Source organism: Hypanus sabinus, chromosome 31, assembly GCF_030144855.1.
Source record: "Hypanus sabinus isolate sHypSab1 chromosome 31, sHypSab1.hap1, whole genome shotgun sequence".
In the NCBI taxonomy this organism is placed as follows: domain Eukaryota; kingdom Metazoa; phylum Chordata; class Chondrichthyes; order Myliobatiformes; family Dasyatidae; genus Hypanus; species Hypanus sabinus.
The window spans coordinates 19,485,670-19,502,212 of NC_082736.1; the positions used below are offsets into that span (position 1 = coordinate 19,485,670).

The 16,543-nt window shown below is 41.5% G+C and overlaps 1 long non-coding RNA gene across 2 annotated transcripts in view; it reads right to left on the bottom strand.

Moving 5' to 3' along the window:
- Positions 1 to 1,222: 1,222 nt before the first annotated feature.
- Positions 1,223 to 16,543, bottom strand: part of LOC132383927 (uncharacterized) — a 129,054-nt gene continuing 113,733 nt past the window's right edge. Inside the window, exon 5 of one of the 2 annotated variants that reach the window (XR_009508803.1) lies at positions 1,223 to 2,068. This is a non-coding gene — a long non-coding RNA (uncharacterized LOC132383927). Of the gene's footprint in view, positions 2,069 to 12,512; positions 13,233 to 16,543 lie in introns of those variants that run through there. The other variant, XR_009508802.1, reaches the window with a different exon arrangement.

The window sequence follows — 16,543 nt, forward strand, 5'->3', positions numbered from 1 at the left end:
GAAGGTTGGGATTCGGGCGATGGGATGTGAATGTGTGCAGAATTGGCTCAAAACAGAAAGTAAAGAGTTATGGTGAAAGGATCATGTCCACACCCGAAAGATGCTAAAACAGGGGTTCCACAAGAATCGGTTTTGGGGCAGCTGCTGTTTTTATTCACGTTGACCCTTTGCATAAGCACAGAACTAATAAAATAGTTAATTTTGCAAATGTCTCAAAATTAGAGAGATGGGCTAAGAACATTCAGGCAGAAGAATCAATGCAGTCAGATCAAAAAAAAAATCCTGATGTGGGGAGATAAATAACAGGTGAAATTTAATGTCAGTAAATGTAAAATTATACATATAGGAAGTAGAAATATTGGATATAAATATACAATAGGGGTCTTGAGTAAGACAGTGCATTGTATAAGAATGATTTGAGTCTCCTGGAAGTCATTACTATGAACATCTCGGCAATTCACTGACGCAATTAGGAAGTCTAATATAATGCTGGGCTATATAATGCGCTCAGAGGAGTTCAGAGCTAGAGATGTCTCCTTAAGCTATTTCATGCACTTGTGAGGTCACGTCTTCAGAAATGTGTATATTGTAAGGACTGTGAAGGCACCAGAAAGAGATCAGAGAAGGGCGACTACTCTCATTGAATGACTACAGGATGTGAGCTGTGCAGAAAGATTGAGAGAATTATATCTATTTGGCCTAAAATGACTTATAATGAGAGGAGATATGATAGAAGTGTTCAGAATCATTAAGGTTAGAGATAAGTAGGATGCGAACTGCTACTTCAAAATTAATCCATCAACGAGGAAACCTGGAGAGTGGCCAAAGGGAGATATCAGGTTAACATCAGAAAGCAATTATTTAAAGAGTGATTTGACAGATGCAATATGAGCTCAACATTCACACACAGAAGCATAGAATGACAGTTACAGAATGAACACACTGTCAGAATCAGGGTTATTTTCACCGGCATGTGGCGTGAAATTGTTAACGTAGTAGCAGCAATTCAAGGCAATACATAATCGAGAAAGGAAAACAAAAAGAAAATAATAACGAATGTAGAAAATCATAATGATACTAAATAAAAATGTAAATCAATTACAGTATAAGTATTTTGAGTGATCTAAAATGTGCAAAATCAGAAATTCCGTATATTAAGAAAAAGTGAAGTTTTGTCCAGAAATTTAATGTCCGTTTAGGAATAGAATGGCAGAGGGGAAGAAGCTGTTCCTCAATGACTGAAGGTGTGACTTCGAGCTTCTGTACCACCTACCTGATGGTAACAGTGAGAAAGTTGCATGCCCTGGGTGCTAGGGGTCCTTAATAATGGAAGTTGCTTCTCTGACTCACCGCTCCCTAAATAAGTCCTGGATAACTTGTAGGCTAGTACCCAAGATAGAGCTGAAGAGATTTACAACCTCCTGCACTTATTTCGGTCCTGTGCAGTATCACACTGTCTCAAGGACTGACAGGTACAAAATGACCCCACACTCTCACAGACTACCAGAGCTCAGAGATACAGGAGGAATACCGCAATCCTGCAATGTGCGCATTTGCTTTTTGCTGTCTTTTTGCCTACTTCACCTATCCGTCAATTTGCCTATTGTCTTCTCTCTTTCTCTCTCTCTCTCACACTCACTCTGTCTCTCTTTCTCTGTCTCCCTCTCCATCTCCCTCTCCCTCCACCCTTTCTCTCACTTCTAACAATTTACCTCACTCTTGTCTTTCTCTCGTTTATTTCCAGCCACCATGCGCCTATTTATCCGCTAATCTCCAGTTTTTTTTTGTATTATTCAAATTCAACAGTCTGGCCATTCCTTTGCAGATTGAAATATTTATTCTCGATTTCTTTTGACCTTTGACAAATTTGGGATACACCAGCAAGATGAGACACAGAACGCTGGAAGAGCTCAGCACAGTTCCTTGTGTTTCCCTGGATTGCAGCATCTTCAGTTTCTCTCTTGTTGTACAGTAGCAACGTGCTCATTTTACCGTTTCCATCCTTATCTCGGTCCCTCTAGTGTATCTTTGTTGTATTTCGAAATGTATTGACTTCATTACTTACATCCTTCATATACAGAAGAATTAAAAATCCATACGTTATAGCTCTGTCTAAAAGCGCAATGGGCAATTTATAGTAAATTATAATACATAATGTGTACAACAAGAGAGTCATTTTTACATAGATAAACATTTGTGCAATTGTTTCCCTCCGTGTGTGTGTGTGTGTGTGTGAGAGAGAGAGAGAGAGAGAGAGAGACCAGGAAGAAGCTGAAGGACTGAAGGACAGTTCCAAATGGGAAACTGCAGGGACAGAGGTAGGGATCGGTCATTGTCGCTTTATTTTTCCTTTCAGAAATGAATGATTAGCCAACAAAAAGACTAAATCTAAATGTAGCTTCTTCATGACAAAGTTCAGTCTTTGACAGTAAATATACAAGCCTATTTCCACAAAAGACGCTGCTTAGGTAATGCCAATAAATGTTAATGTATTTGTCTCTAGTCCCCTTAATATTTACAACAAAGGCAATGGTAATGAATTAAAGTGTTTGTTCACGCAACTGTAACTAAGAAAGTCAGTGAGGTGTATAACTGTGTCTCTGGAGACAGATCCTCTGTTTAAATCAGGGCCGTTTGGAAGGCATCAGCTGTCTGACGGAGCTGTGAATGCAGGAGCAATAGAAATCACAGATTCTCACTGAAATGGTGTATCCGGTCATCTGGAGGATAGAAGCCGTTTACTATCCTTTTATTTCAGCCTTTGGAATTCCCGGTAAGCCGCGGTGTCAGCTGCAGTGGGTGGCTGTTGAAATTTAATCCAAATGATGTGATTGATTCTGCCGCTGGTTTAAAATCTCACATTCCAGACCTAGTTTTCCACATATTAGGAATGGCGTGGAAACACCGGGACTCCAAACGCTGGGATTTCTATCTAAAACAATCCGCTACAAGAATTCAGGGAATCGGCTGATTTTGTGGGATGAGCGTGTCAGGCAGCGTTCTGTTAGCGGTTTGTGATGAATAATCAGATGTTCGGTTCTCTGCTTTTGGTCTTGTAGTAGCTGCACATCATTTGCATATATTGTTTTTATGCAGCCCGTGGAGTTTATGCTAGTTGATAGCCTGCATTGTCAACTTTGGAGCAACAATCTAAGCACCGACAGTAGGAACACTTCAGCAAATGTGACGAGGTCCGTGTAGTAACACGAAACTGTTGAGGATTTTTCGTAAATGTGTGCGATTTGACTGAATATAAAGCAGATGATGGGTAACTCAATGAACTCGATGCTGAGTCAATTAACACAACCGACGTGGTGATTCATAGATATCAATGCTGTGAAATGTTTTCTACTATATCTATAGACATCTGACTACGGTCCCGAGTTTGCTGCTGGACGTTGAATTCCTCTCCCCTGCTACTCTGTGATGGATTCAGTGGAGGTGTTATCTCTGTGAGGTATCTGTTGGAATCAGCCAATGTTATGTTGTAAAGTCAGTGAGGTGGCAAATGCTGGATTAGGAAACAAACTCGGGGAATGCTGGAAAAACTGAGACCCAAACAGCTTGTGTGGAAAGGGAAACCAGTTACCACTCGTGTCAGGGGTCTCCCTATACTGTTTTGCCTGGATGATTGTTTTCATCATTTCCTGTTTTCGTTCCGTCCTTCGGCTGTTCTGTCGCTGACAGGGAACGCAATCGAAGTTGATGATTGTCTAATGGAAGAATCCCGCCTCCAGCTTCCGGATTTAATCACTTGATCCAGACGAGACGCGAAAGGCGCCGGCAGAAAATGTTCCATTCAGTACTGATCCTGAGAATGTAGTTACACATTTTAGTTTTCCGCCGCCACTCTTCAGTTTTCCGCTCATCAGTAAGGAATCCGTTTTCAAATTATATTGACTTTATTTTACTGTGCAAACTCCTTCTCTGTTTCCGCCAGATTTGCGTCCACCCTCGACCCTCCCACTGCTAAATGCAACAAAAAGTATAAATATTAGAGGATGTCCTCAAACTGTTGCATTGGCTTCTGCTCAGTATTTTCTCAAATTGCTGTTCCCTCTCTCTCTTCCAGCGAACTTGGTGGCGATTGTGATCCTGTCGCGGGGAAAATGCGGTCTCTCCAAATGTGTCACTCGCTACCTGGTGGGAATGGCAGCGGCCGATCTCCTGGTCGTTATCTCGGAACCGCTGCTGAGGGTGACTGTTCAGATATATTTTCCCCGATCATTCGTGCGAATCACTCCTGTGTGCAGACTACGTACATGGATTATTTATGCGAGCATTGCGGCCTCAGTCTGGCTGACTGTCGCTTTCACCGTCGATCGATTTGTGGCTATTTGCTGTGAGAAGTTGAAAACAAAATATTGCACCGAGAGAACAGCGGCTGTGGTTATCGGGACAGTGGGTGTGCTGGCCTGTTTGGAGACTGTCCCCTGGGGCTTTATATACGGGCCTGGAGAAATAATTGATGGTGTTCCCTGGTATTGTGCTTACACACTGAGCTACACAATCTCTCCATCTTGGGCGGCATTTGAGATGTTTCACCTCATTTTAACCCCTTGTGTCCCATTCATTCTAATTTTGCTGTTCAATATTCAGACTGTCCGGCGGATTCTAGTGGCCAGTCGGGCCCGTAGGGGGCTCCGGGGACAAAAGAGTGGAGAGAATGACAAAGACCGGGAGATGGAGAACAGGCGGAAATCCATCGTTTTGCTCTTCAGCATAACCGGTACTTTTGTATTGTTGTGGGGAACGCAAGTGGTATTTTATATCTATAGACGGATTTCAAAGGTTTTTATTTATTCTCTCACGGATCCCCGTTACGTCACAGTAAAGACATCGGACCTGCTGCAGATTCTCAGTTCCTGCACAAATACCTGTATTTACGCCTTGACTCAGAGCAAATTCCGAGAAGAACTGAAGAATGCGGTGAAATACCCACTGAATCGGATATTGAAACTTATGAAACATTAGAATAAATGCTGTAAAATATTATAATTCAGTTGCCTTCATGCTCCCTATTCTATCCCCTACTTGTAGGTAAATGGAAACATCGTGATGAACAGAGTGGCAAAACAAACACGACAGAATCTTCTCGAAATACAAAACAACACACATTCAGGCATGTCCTGATGATAGGCTCGGCTCGGCCAGGCAGCATATATGGAAAGAAGTATCCTTTCGACGTTTCTGGCAGAAACCTTTCATCAGAGTCCTGTCAATTGTTTACTCTTTTTCCATTTTGTGTGCTTTGCCTTAGAGTTACAAAGCAGCAGTTTACAGCTGGTGCCGACAGCATCACTGACTTCACCATCCCAGAAGAATCGTTTTTGCGCCTGTCGAAGCACGCTGTTAAATTGAAGTTTGAGGCAAACCTTTTACTCCTGCTACCCGGTTCTGACAAAACTGTCGACCTTGTAGTATATTTTCGTCTCTATGAACCACTCCTGCTCCCGTCAAAACCCGTCCTTCCCTTAACCTTCGTTTTTCTTCTCCCTGCTTCTCCACTTGTAGGATTTCCTTCTCACTGCCAACTTGAAACAGAGAATTTTCCTGTCTTACAATTGAAGACAAAGTGCCGTTACGTTTACTTGTAACTCACACTTGTCCTGTGAGAGTTCCTTAAAGCTGAGTGGTTCGAAATTCAAATGGTTTATGTGAGGTGAAAACAAAAGAATCCAGATCTAAAAACATTGCATGATCAGAGATATTGCAAATGCAGTCAAAACGGAAAAAAAGAACTATGAGGACAGTTTGGAAAGTAGAAAAATAGACAATGTCTTCGATGAATATGCTGCAAAATGCAAATTGAACAGATAATCAGCAATTCTGAATGCTGGCAGGGGAGAGGGAATGATTTTGCTGAGCAAGGCTGGACAATATACATGTATATACATTTAATACAAAAGGGGCACTACAGCGAAAACCGGAATGTAGGCAACTTACTGGTGAAGGAGTGAAAGTATGTCTGGAGCCGGAATAAGTAACCACATCACCAAATGAACATTTCATGTCAGTATTCACCAAACTGAAAGTGATGTGGGGAAATAAGCATCAGCACGTATACGCTGTTATTCCACGCACATTGCTAACAAGTTGCTGGGAGGATTGGGACTCTCAAAGTACACGAAGGTGGATGACTTAACAGGACTGGATAGAATTAATTCCAGATTATTGAGTGAATATGTCAAGATTACAGATTGTTGGGGCTTTCACAGGGATCTTTCTACTGATGGAGGATGACCTCTCAGGTATCATTTGAATACTGATCGGGTAATGAATACTATAACCTCTCAGATCACACTGACTGACTCCCAGATGCCCAACAGGGGAGGACGGGATCAGTCTAGACAGCATTTGAGAGAAGACTCAAGATTCTGTGGCTGTGAGAAAGATCCCAGGATGGCATGTTGCCTCTTGGGTACCACCGTCAGGAATGAGTCAGAGCGGCTGGTGAAAATTCTCAAGTGGTCGTGCTGCATATAACTTGGTAAAAAGTGGGTTGAGCTTGCACACAGTGATTAGATGGAATTCGGTAGGAACTTAAAAAGCACAACTTCAAAAACGGTAACCTTTGCATTACACCCTGCAACAAATATTTGTGAGAATAGAAATACAACGATGATTCAAATGAATACTTAACTGATTGGCTTAGGCAGGGGGAACGATTTAAGTTGCTGGATCACTGCAATTTCCTCTGTAGTTAACAGACTTGTACACAAGAGGTAGATTGCTCCTGAACTGAAGGGTGCCAAGTATCCTGCAGATTTGCGAGTGATGCTGAGAATGGTGTAAGTGGGAGTGCCGGTCAGTGTGACCCTGAGCAGGATGCAATATTTTTGACAATGACAGTAAAGATAATCAAAAGGATAGAAAGGAGCACCGACGAAGCTAAGGAAAGACAATTGGCTTAAACTGCATTTTTTTTACTGTAAGACTCTTGATAGGTAAGGTGGATGAACTCAGATGTGACTGGCTCTGGGGACTGCTGGATCACTTCCTGTCATGTATAAGCCAATGACTTTCTTGCCAGAATTAATGGTTTGTTGTGAAGTTTTCAGACAATTCGAATGTAGATGGAGGACAGGTAGTGTTGAGGAAGCAAAGATTCATCTGAAGGACATATAGTTTGGGAGAATGGGCAAAGAAATGGAAGATGGAATATAGTGCAGGGAACTATATGCCCAAATATGTGAGAAGACATGATAAAGACTATTTTCCAAGCAGGTTTAAACATACAAAAAAAAAAGAATTGCAAAGACACTTGGGAGTCTTCCTGTTGGAAGTGTAACCTGCAGTTTGAGTTGGTGATCAAACGTTGGCATTCGTTTCAAAGGACAAGTAAAGCTGGAAAGTTTCAGGAACCCTAGTGTTGAGAGATACTGAGGCCGCGGTTGAGAAAGTGTGAGCAGCCTGCTTACCTCTACTTTTGAGCCAAAGCAGTTAGCTTCACTCGCCTTCACTTGCCCCATCATTGAAATGTTACTACAACCAATGAAATTACTTTCAAGGACACCTCATTTCATATTCTCAATATGTATTATTTGTTTAATTACTGCGTTTTCTTTTCACATTCGCACAGTTACCTTCTTCACTCTGTTTAAGCGCGCTAGTTAGCCGGTTTTTCACTGATTCTGTTATAGTTTTTATACGTGGAATAGATAACAGTTGTTATTCTCTAGCTTTGCTGAGCGGACAAGAAATTTAATCTCAGGGTTCTATGTGGTGACATATTTGTACGTTGAACTCCTGTCGACAGCCTTCAACCCTTCCCTGCTTTAGTAAAGATTATTGTTATTTGTCACATGTCCATTGAAACGTCGTGAAAGGCATCTTTTCCATTTTTATTTAAATTCTGTCTATTTGCCTTGAACAAAGTACAGAAAACCTCTAGAATCGTCAATTCCGTAAAAAGGTTATTGTAAATCAGAAGTCAAGAGATGGATACAAGAATATCCCTTGAAGTCACTGAATGTTATGATGTACTTGTACATGCACGCGAGCAGACGACCAAAGTTGGTGCGCATGTGCCGCTGTTTTTTATCTGAAATATCGGTCTTGAACCATGGTGACAGCGGTAGTGCCCAGAAAATTACTATTCTCAACCGCAACGTCCGATGTTTGCAACTTGCATTTGGCAGTATAATAATAGCGCAGCTCTGAAACATCGGAGGGTGAGTGTAGAGTAGAAAAAATATCAACTGATACCTGCAACTGGCCTCAAATAGAGACAGGTGTAATAGCAACGCCTAAAGATGAGACAGTAGAATCTCAGCGGCGCCCAACACACGTGGCCGACGACGCCTTGCCAGGGAGCCATGGTTCGGCCAGAAGTCCTCCCCCAGAGAGCGGCATTCGCCCGCCACTGGCCGTGACGTTCTACCGCGGACTGATAGAGGGATGGAAGATGTGAACTAACTACAGCATTGTAGCACAACTGCACAAACAACTTCAGGCATACCAGGTGGCATTATTTTTGTATGCAATTGGATCGTCAGGAATTGAGGTCTACAACAGTTTAGTATTTGCTGATGAGGCTACAAGCCAGGATCTCACAAAGATTTTAGTTGCATTTGACATATAGGCTATCGGTGAGAAAAATCAGACATACGAACGGTACTTGTTCAACAAGCGGCTACAAGAAAAAGGTGATACATTTGAATAGTTTCTTACTAGCATTAGATCCCTTGCATAGACATGTAAATTTTGCTGGTGTATGTCAATCTGCTGAGAGACAAGATCGTACTGGGCATTAATGACTCTCAGACCAGAAAACGTCTGTTACAAAAGAGAAAGCTATCGCTCAATAACTGCTTTGACATCAGTAAAAGCACAGAAATGTCAGAATCACACCTACAAGCATTCAGTACAGCTGTAGGTAGCAGGTCCGCTAGCATTATTGGGATTAAACCACGCTCTTACAAGAAAGGTTCAAATTATCTTGGACAGAAGGCTAGTGCTACTGGTAGAGTCAGAGCTAAGGGCACGTGGAACAGCCACAGAAAAAAAAGTGAACCCTTGCAAATACTGTGGCACGGAACATGCGAGAGACCAGCAACAATGCCCAGCATACAGATGTGTGCGCGTGGTGTTTTGCATTCGTAATCACTTTGCAAACGTATGCAAGCAATAGCCCGTGCATCGCTTGGGAGCACAAAGCGATTACCAAACCGACAGTGACAGCAGCCCCGAGTTTATCGACGGTGTCATACTGGTGTTCAACAGTTTCAAGACAAAGGATGACTTAGTCGCACAGATGCTCATCAATGGAAAGTCAATCGATTTCCAAGTCGACAGCGGGGCGACCATTAACATTTTACCCCACAAATACTTGGAGGGAGTAGATCACACACTAAGACAATACACAAAAAAAGCTGAAGACGTGGAACAAGACCACTATGGATGCCGAAAGGATGTGCAGTGTGAAGTTGCGGAACACCATGACGAACCGCAAGAATTCTGTCGAATTTGTCTTGGTCACTGTCGACTTTACACGATTGCTGTGAAGCAGGGCCAGCCAGCAAATGAAGCTGATTACGGTCAACAATGACAATTTTCGCAGGTTGCGTGCATCTGCACTTAACGAAAAACAATGCTCACCAGAAGACCGCTATGCAGAGGAGTCTGATGATGCTCTCGGGGAGTTTCCGGGTGCAGGCCAACTGCAGATTGATGAGAAGGTTCAAACCATAATGTTACCCCTACAACTTCTACCTCACGATATGAAGCGGAATGTGAAAGATGAACTTGATCAGCTGGTAGGCCGCAAGGTGATAGCACCAGTCGATGAACCTGCAAGGTCAGTTAGCCAGTTAATGGTTGCAGAGAAGAAGAACGGCAATCTTCGTATATGCATTGACTCTCGACCATTGAACAAAGAGCTTTGGAGAGAACACTACACCCTTCCGGTGATAAGAGGGCATTTTGCCAGATCTTGACTGGCCTAAGGCTTTCAGCAAGTTTGCTATAAGTTCTGCATTCTGGCAAGTGGAATTGGACAGTGAATCAAGTGTGCTCACCACCTTCAACACACCTTTGGGGCGATTTAGATTGGTCAGACTTCCGTTTGGAACGAGTATTTCATCAGAGTTCTTCCAGCGCAGACTGCATCAGACTCTGGAAGGGCTACCGCGAGTGATCTGCGTCGCGGACGACATTGTGGTTTACGGAAAAGAGGAAACGCAGGGAAAGGCAATCGTCGATCATGATGTAAACTTGAACAGCTATTACAGCGTTGTGCAGTGTAGCATATCAGGCTCAACAAGATCAAATCTGTTTTCATAACGACAGGGATACGCTTTTTGGTGCATCTCATCAGAAGTGAGGGTCTTCAGCCTGATGCTGAAAATTGCGCTGACGTTCTCAACATGCCAACACCCACAAATGTGCAGGGAGTGCAGCGGATGATCGGATTTGTCAACTACCTGAGCCGTTTTCTACCAAGTCTCTCAGATACCCTTGAGCTATTAAGACAGCTGACAAAGCCATGTGTCGCATGGGAGCGGTCAGCTGAACAACAAAACGCTCTCTGCAATATCAAGCGATGTTATCCGAAGCACCGGTGTTAGCATACTACAATTCTAAGGAAGAGCTAACCATCCAATGTGACACCACCAACAAAACCTAGGGGTAGCAATTCTCCAGAACAGGCGTCCGATCGCATATACAAGCAGAACGCTAACCGACACAGAAACACGTTACGCAACGATCGAAAATGAAGTGCTGGCAATCGTTTTCGCACTTGAACGTTTTCATCAATACAGTTTTGGCCGCTTCACAAGGGGACTCTGCTATCACAAACCGCTGAAACTGATAGTTAAGGAGCCGTTGGTGACGGCACCAACGCGCCTGCAGGGAATACTTCTTCGCCTGCAGCGCTATGATTTTGACATCACCTACTGTCAAGGAAAGCTCAGGCATCCCGCGGATACGCTTTCGCGAGCAGTTAGCGGTACTCCTGGCCAGGAGAATAGCTTCGACGAAGTCAAATGTTGTCGTTCCTGTCAATCCAGGATGAGAGTCCAGAGCAGATTCGCAGAGAAACACCGAAAGATGAAACGCATAATCATCAGCGGATGGCCGTCGCGAATGTGACGCGCTACCAGAGCAACTGACAATTTATTGTAGCTATAGGGATGAGCTCGCCGTGCAAGACAGCTTAATCCTTAAAGGTGAGCATGTCATCATACGCAAAGTGAGCGAAGCTAAATGAAGGCAAGAGTTAATTCGTCACACGTGGGCGTAAAAGGATGCCTCAGACGCGAACGCGAATGCCAGGCATGAGCAGCGAAATCAAGCAATATATTGCTACATGTAATGATTGTCGCACATACGAAATGAGTCAGCAGAATGAATCGCTTAAGAGTTATGAGGCACCTGTTAAGCCGTGGGAAAAGATAGGTATCGACCTATTCACATTCGAGGGAAAAGAGTACCTCGTCACCGTTGATTACTACAGCAATTTCTTCGAGGTAGAACTGTTTTGCCATACGTCCGGCGCAGCCGCTATGCGCAAATTGATGGCTCATTTGGCGAGATACAGTAGACCAATACAAATGGTTAGTGATAATGGGCTACAATTCACGTCAGCAGAGTTTCACAGAATTACACGAGAATGAGATTTTGAGCACTTGTGTAGCAGTTTTGGAAATAGCAAAGCGAACGGAAAAACTGAATCAGCAGTTAAAATAGCTAAGCTGATCCTCATAAAGAGCAACAAATCGCAAGCAGATCCCTACCTCCCAGTTCTGGACCATCGCAACACAGTTTCGTAAGGGCTCAGCACGAGTCCTGCCCAGGGTCTGATGAATCGCCGCACACACCCTCCTGCCTACAACAGCGAGTTTACTGGACACAGAGTTGCATACGAACGCGAGCGTATGAAACAACGTCCAGCAGCTGGCCGATAATTTGAACATAACTACATGAAAGTAATTCTTCTTATCTCTGTTCTAAGAGGGTGTGCTTATATGCTAAGGCTCAGTGTTCAGATTATTGGCTCACCTACTAATAGAGACATCCGCTTGACATCTACTGTAAACCGGACAGCATTCTGATGAGCCTCTACCGTACACTACGCAAAGCCTCAAGATTTTCCCTATAATTTGAGCGACCAAAACGGATTGCAATTTTCCATATATACCAGAGTTTTATAAAGTTGCAACATAAAATCCAAATTCGTCAACTCCTGAGTGTACCAAAATTACACAGAAATTAAAACAAGGCAAACCGACACTATCCAAGCCATGGCCTCTTCTCCCTCCTGCCATGAGAAAGGATGTACAGGAGCCTTAGGTCCCACTCCAACAGGTTCAGGAACTGTAATTACACTTCAACCATCAGACCTCTGCAGCTCTGTTGATAACTTCACTCAATAAAACACTGAAATGATTCACAACCACTGAACTCACTTGTTTTTTTCTGTCTAATTTATTTTTATTGAAGATCATCATCAAAAACATTTCCATAAGATTCACTTCAGATATTTTACATATATATCAAATAGTCAGATGTACAACAAATCTCCACATAATATTTATCAGAGGTATATACGTATAGAAAAGAGAGGATAGAAAGAACAAGCAAAAGGACAAAACAATATGCAAGTAGAGAGTATTTTTACTACATATTCATTGATTTTTGAGTATAAAATCAGGCCTATGAGGTGTTATATAGTTAAACCATTTTCCCAGCATGAATCAACTTGTTCGAACTTATGATTAACAGATCCATTTATCTTCTCTTTTTTGTAAATGTCTATTGTAATTTCCATACATTCATTTAAGTTTGGGCTCTCCTGCGAGAAACATTTCCTAGTAATAGTTTCTGTTTTTTTAGCAGCCACCAGCAGTATATTCATTACATTTTTATCTCTTTTCCACCATTCTTGAGGTATATACCCAAAGTATATTGTCTTACTTTCAAAGGGTATTTCACATTTAAAAATATCATGTAAGGCATTGTGTCTTCCAATAGTCTTCGATAATGGGGCATTTCCAGAATATATGATAATGGTTTGCATTTTGATTTCCATAATTTCTCCAGCAATCAGGGAGGTTACTACCAAACTGCGATTTCTGAGACGGTGTATCTATATATCCTGTGAAGTTCTTTTTATCCATCCGAACTCCCTCCATTTCTGTGAACTGGTACACTTCCTTTGACACCTTCATATCTTTGTCCATTCTTCCTCAGATACAATTATCCATCCTTCCTCCTCCCATTTTGTTTAACTGTATGAAGTTGAATGTGTTTTAAGATTAGTCAAACCTTTATACACGTTTGAAATGATTCTGCTACTGCTATATGAATTATTTGTTTTTTTTCTAAATGGCTCTATCAAACATATACTTGCCTTGGTTACATTCTAATCGTCCGATTAATATATTGTCGCATCTGTAAACACCGATAAAAGTCTTGATCTTTTTTTCTAATAAGTGTTTCTCTTTAAGCATTTCAATACTGAACAGTATTCGTTCTTACATTATATTGCAAAGTACTGTTATTCATATAGCTATCCGGTCCTTAAATCTACCATCCAGTATATTCGGCGTAATATCCGAGTCATATGCACAGTATTTAAGAATTGCAAAATCTCCCTCTAATTTATGTTATTTTATAATAGTTTTCCATATTGTAAGAGTCAATTTTACCCAAGGGTCATCAACAGCTTTTATTTAACTTTGCAAGTTGTTATCAGCCAAACTTGCCCATATGGGGATTGGACGTATCCTCTCCTGAATGTTTTACTAAATTGACTGCCATATGATGGGTTGCATCAACATATCACAGCTCTCAACCGTGCTGCAAAATAATAATCTCTAAGAGAAGTTAGGCCCTAACCCCCTTTTTGATCGCTAATTGTAAAGTTTTAAGACGAACTCTAGGTCTTTTACCATGCCAAATATATCTTGATAACGTTTTGCTTATTTATATGAAAGTTATTGGGTTTCATCTATGTTGATCGTGTATCCTGATAATCATTGACCATATTGTTCAAGCGATTGCATCAATTTAGTTAAAGAGTAAGTTGGTTGCCCTAGAGAGATCAAAATGTCATCCGTGTAACCAGCCAATTTATGTTCTGTCTCTTTATTAGTAATTTCCCTGATATCTTCAATTTGTCTGATGTATTGAGCTAATAGTTCCTGATACAAAGCGAAAAGTAGCGGTAGCCATGCACAACCCTGTCTTGAGCCCCTTTCTAGGGTAAAACTATTTGATAAATATCCATTGATTTCAATCCTAGCAGTAGGCATGTCATATAGTGTCTGTATAGTTTTAAAAATTGTGTCATGGAAACCAGGTCTATGGAAAATACTGTGTAGAAAAATTCCAATTAATCGGATCAAATGCCTTTTCCGCGTCCACGCTTATCACTATTGCTTCGAATTTGTTTTATTGCATATGATCCATAATATTAAATGTCCTTCGTATATTATCCTGTGTTTAGCTTTGCTGTATTACACCTGTATCAGTGTGGGTAGAAACTCTTCTAATCATCTGGCCATGATGGAGGTAAATAATCTATAATCTACATTAAGAACGGATATTGGTCTAAACGACCACATTCCATTTTATTCTTGCCTTCTTTCGGAAAAGCTGAGATTATCGCTTTCTTCCAGCTAGGTGGCGCCCAGTTCCGTGTGGGGAGTAAGACAGGAATTAAGTTACAGAAGGATGATTACTGTGAATTTAGCTGTGTAGTCTGAGTAATAGTCAACCGGGCCATTGTCTGGAACCTATGTCACAGTAACTGCCTAACTTGTACTGAACGAGTTGGGATACGGATCAACATGACACTACATTATAACGCAAAATTTAAATATCGCCAGTTTCACAAACCGACGTTAACCATCAGAAGAAAAGCCTGTGGTTTACAACAGAGTGCCCTCAAGCGGCTTGGTAAAGTAGAGGTCAAAATGCCGGATCCCACTGCAGGCGAGGTTATCAAGACGTGCCTCTAGTTGTCTAGCGTCTTGCGCACAACGGCACAGATTTTGGAGAGATTGGTTTTAATTTCAGAGCATATGATATAATCGCACTTCTTTAAATGAGATTTTTTTAAAATTCCATTTAAATGAAAATAATTAATAATTACATAGGGAAAAAGCTCATGAGCGCATTTTATTGTAAATCGGGAGGGGAAGTCTTCTGACCGCGTAGGGCTAACTAGTAAAGAGACTGACAGATCATCAGAGTTAAAGTCAGATGTCACACTGTACGTTCTCCGTCAAGAAGAAATGAGATACTCGCGACGCGTCCAAAATGTTAGGTGCCCCACGAAGAAAGGGACACCAACGTTGCGAACGGGTAACACAAAAACAGCTTTGCCGAAACAGTCGTAATCAGTGAAACAATTTGGGACATGAACATGCTCATGGAAAATCAATGCCCGTTCATCATGAATTTAAAATTAATGACCGGACAGTAAGTTCCGGACATTCAAGAAATAGTTGGTTAAATACATAAAAGGAGCATGAGAGAGGGAGCAGCTAATGACCTGGAAGGTTATTATAGATACACAATATACCCCTCACTTCAGTACACGTTTCGCCGGAAAGGAAAACATTTTTGGAGTAATCGCCGCACTCGCTGGCTTGATGGAAAATCTATTCTTGTTCGGAGACACAGGTAAATAATTGACAGACCGATTGCTCTTTAAAGTCACGTTTCATTTGTAAGACTGCGTTTTCCCGGGAGGACCTATGAGAAAGAGTCATGTTTGCTGATTGAACATCAAATGGAAGTCATCTGAAATATTCATTACCGAGGTACCTTGGAAGTTTGTCCTCATGTTATGATTTATGTTATAATTATGAAACAGTGTGAACTGATATTACCATTAAATTATTTCTGTGTATAACACAGCACAGATTATATATTTCTTTGCCATTTAAAACTAAAAAAGGTGGATCGCGGACAGATGATGCATTTTTTAAATTCCCTCAGTTTGTAAAGAAGGCAGACAACAAATGAATTTCACGTGGAGACAGAGGAAAACAGCTGATAACACTTCGTGATTTAATTAATACCTGTGAGTTATCGAGTCACCTCGAACCACCAGTAAATTTTCAATGTAGTAAGAGCGCAATTGTGACGGGACTGCCCGAGGTCAGAGAGAGATATCACAGCACAGAGTGGACTATTCGGTGAACTGACCTGGTGATTCATTGCTGTCACTGTTTGGATGGTACGTGAAGCAATATTTTTGTGACCTATCCTGCTGTAGTCCTCGTGAATGATCGTGACAAGAAACGTCGAATATTTATTCTTCTCCGTAGATGCTGCCTGGCCTATTGAGTTCGGCTAGCATTGTATCTGTGATATTTTCCTGTTTTCCATTTTGTAAGGACGTTTAAACATTTCTGCAAACATTTGTGTCAATAGTATTTCGTCGTCATATGTGCTTAGGTAATATCACATTATTATATATAAATATATCAAATAACTCAATTATGTCCCAAAGTAATCAAAAGATTCAAATTAAACGCGAATTACATTCAGTATCTAAATGAATGCCGAAGGATTTTTCATCGTCCAA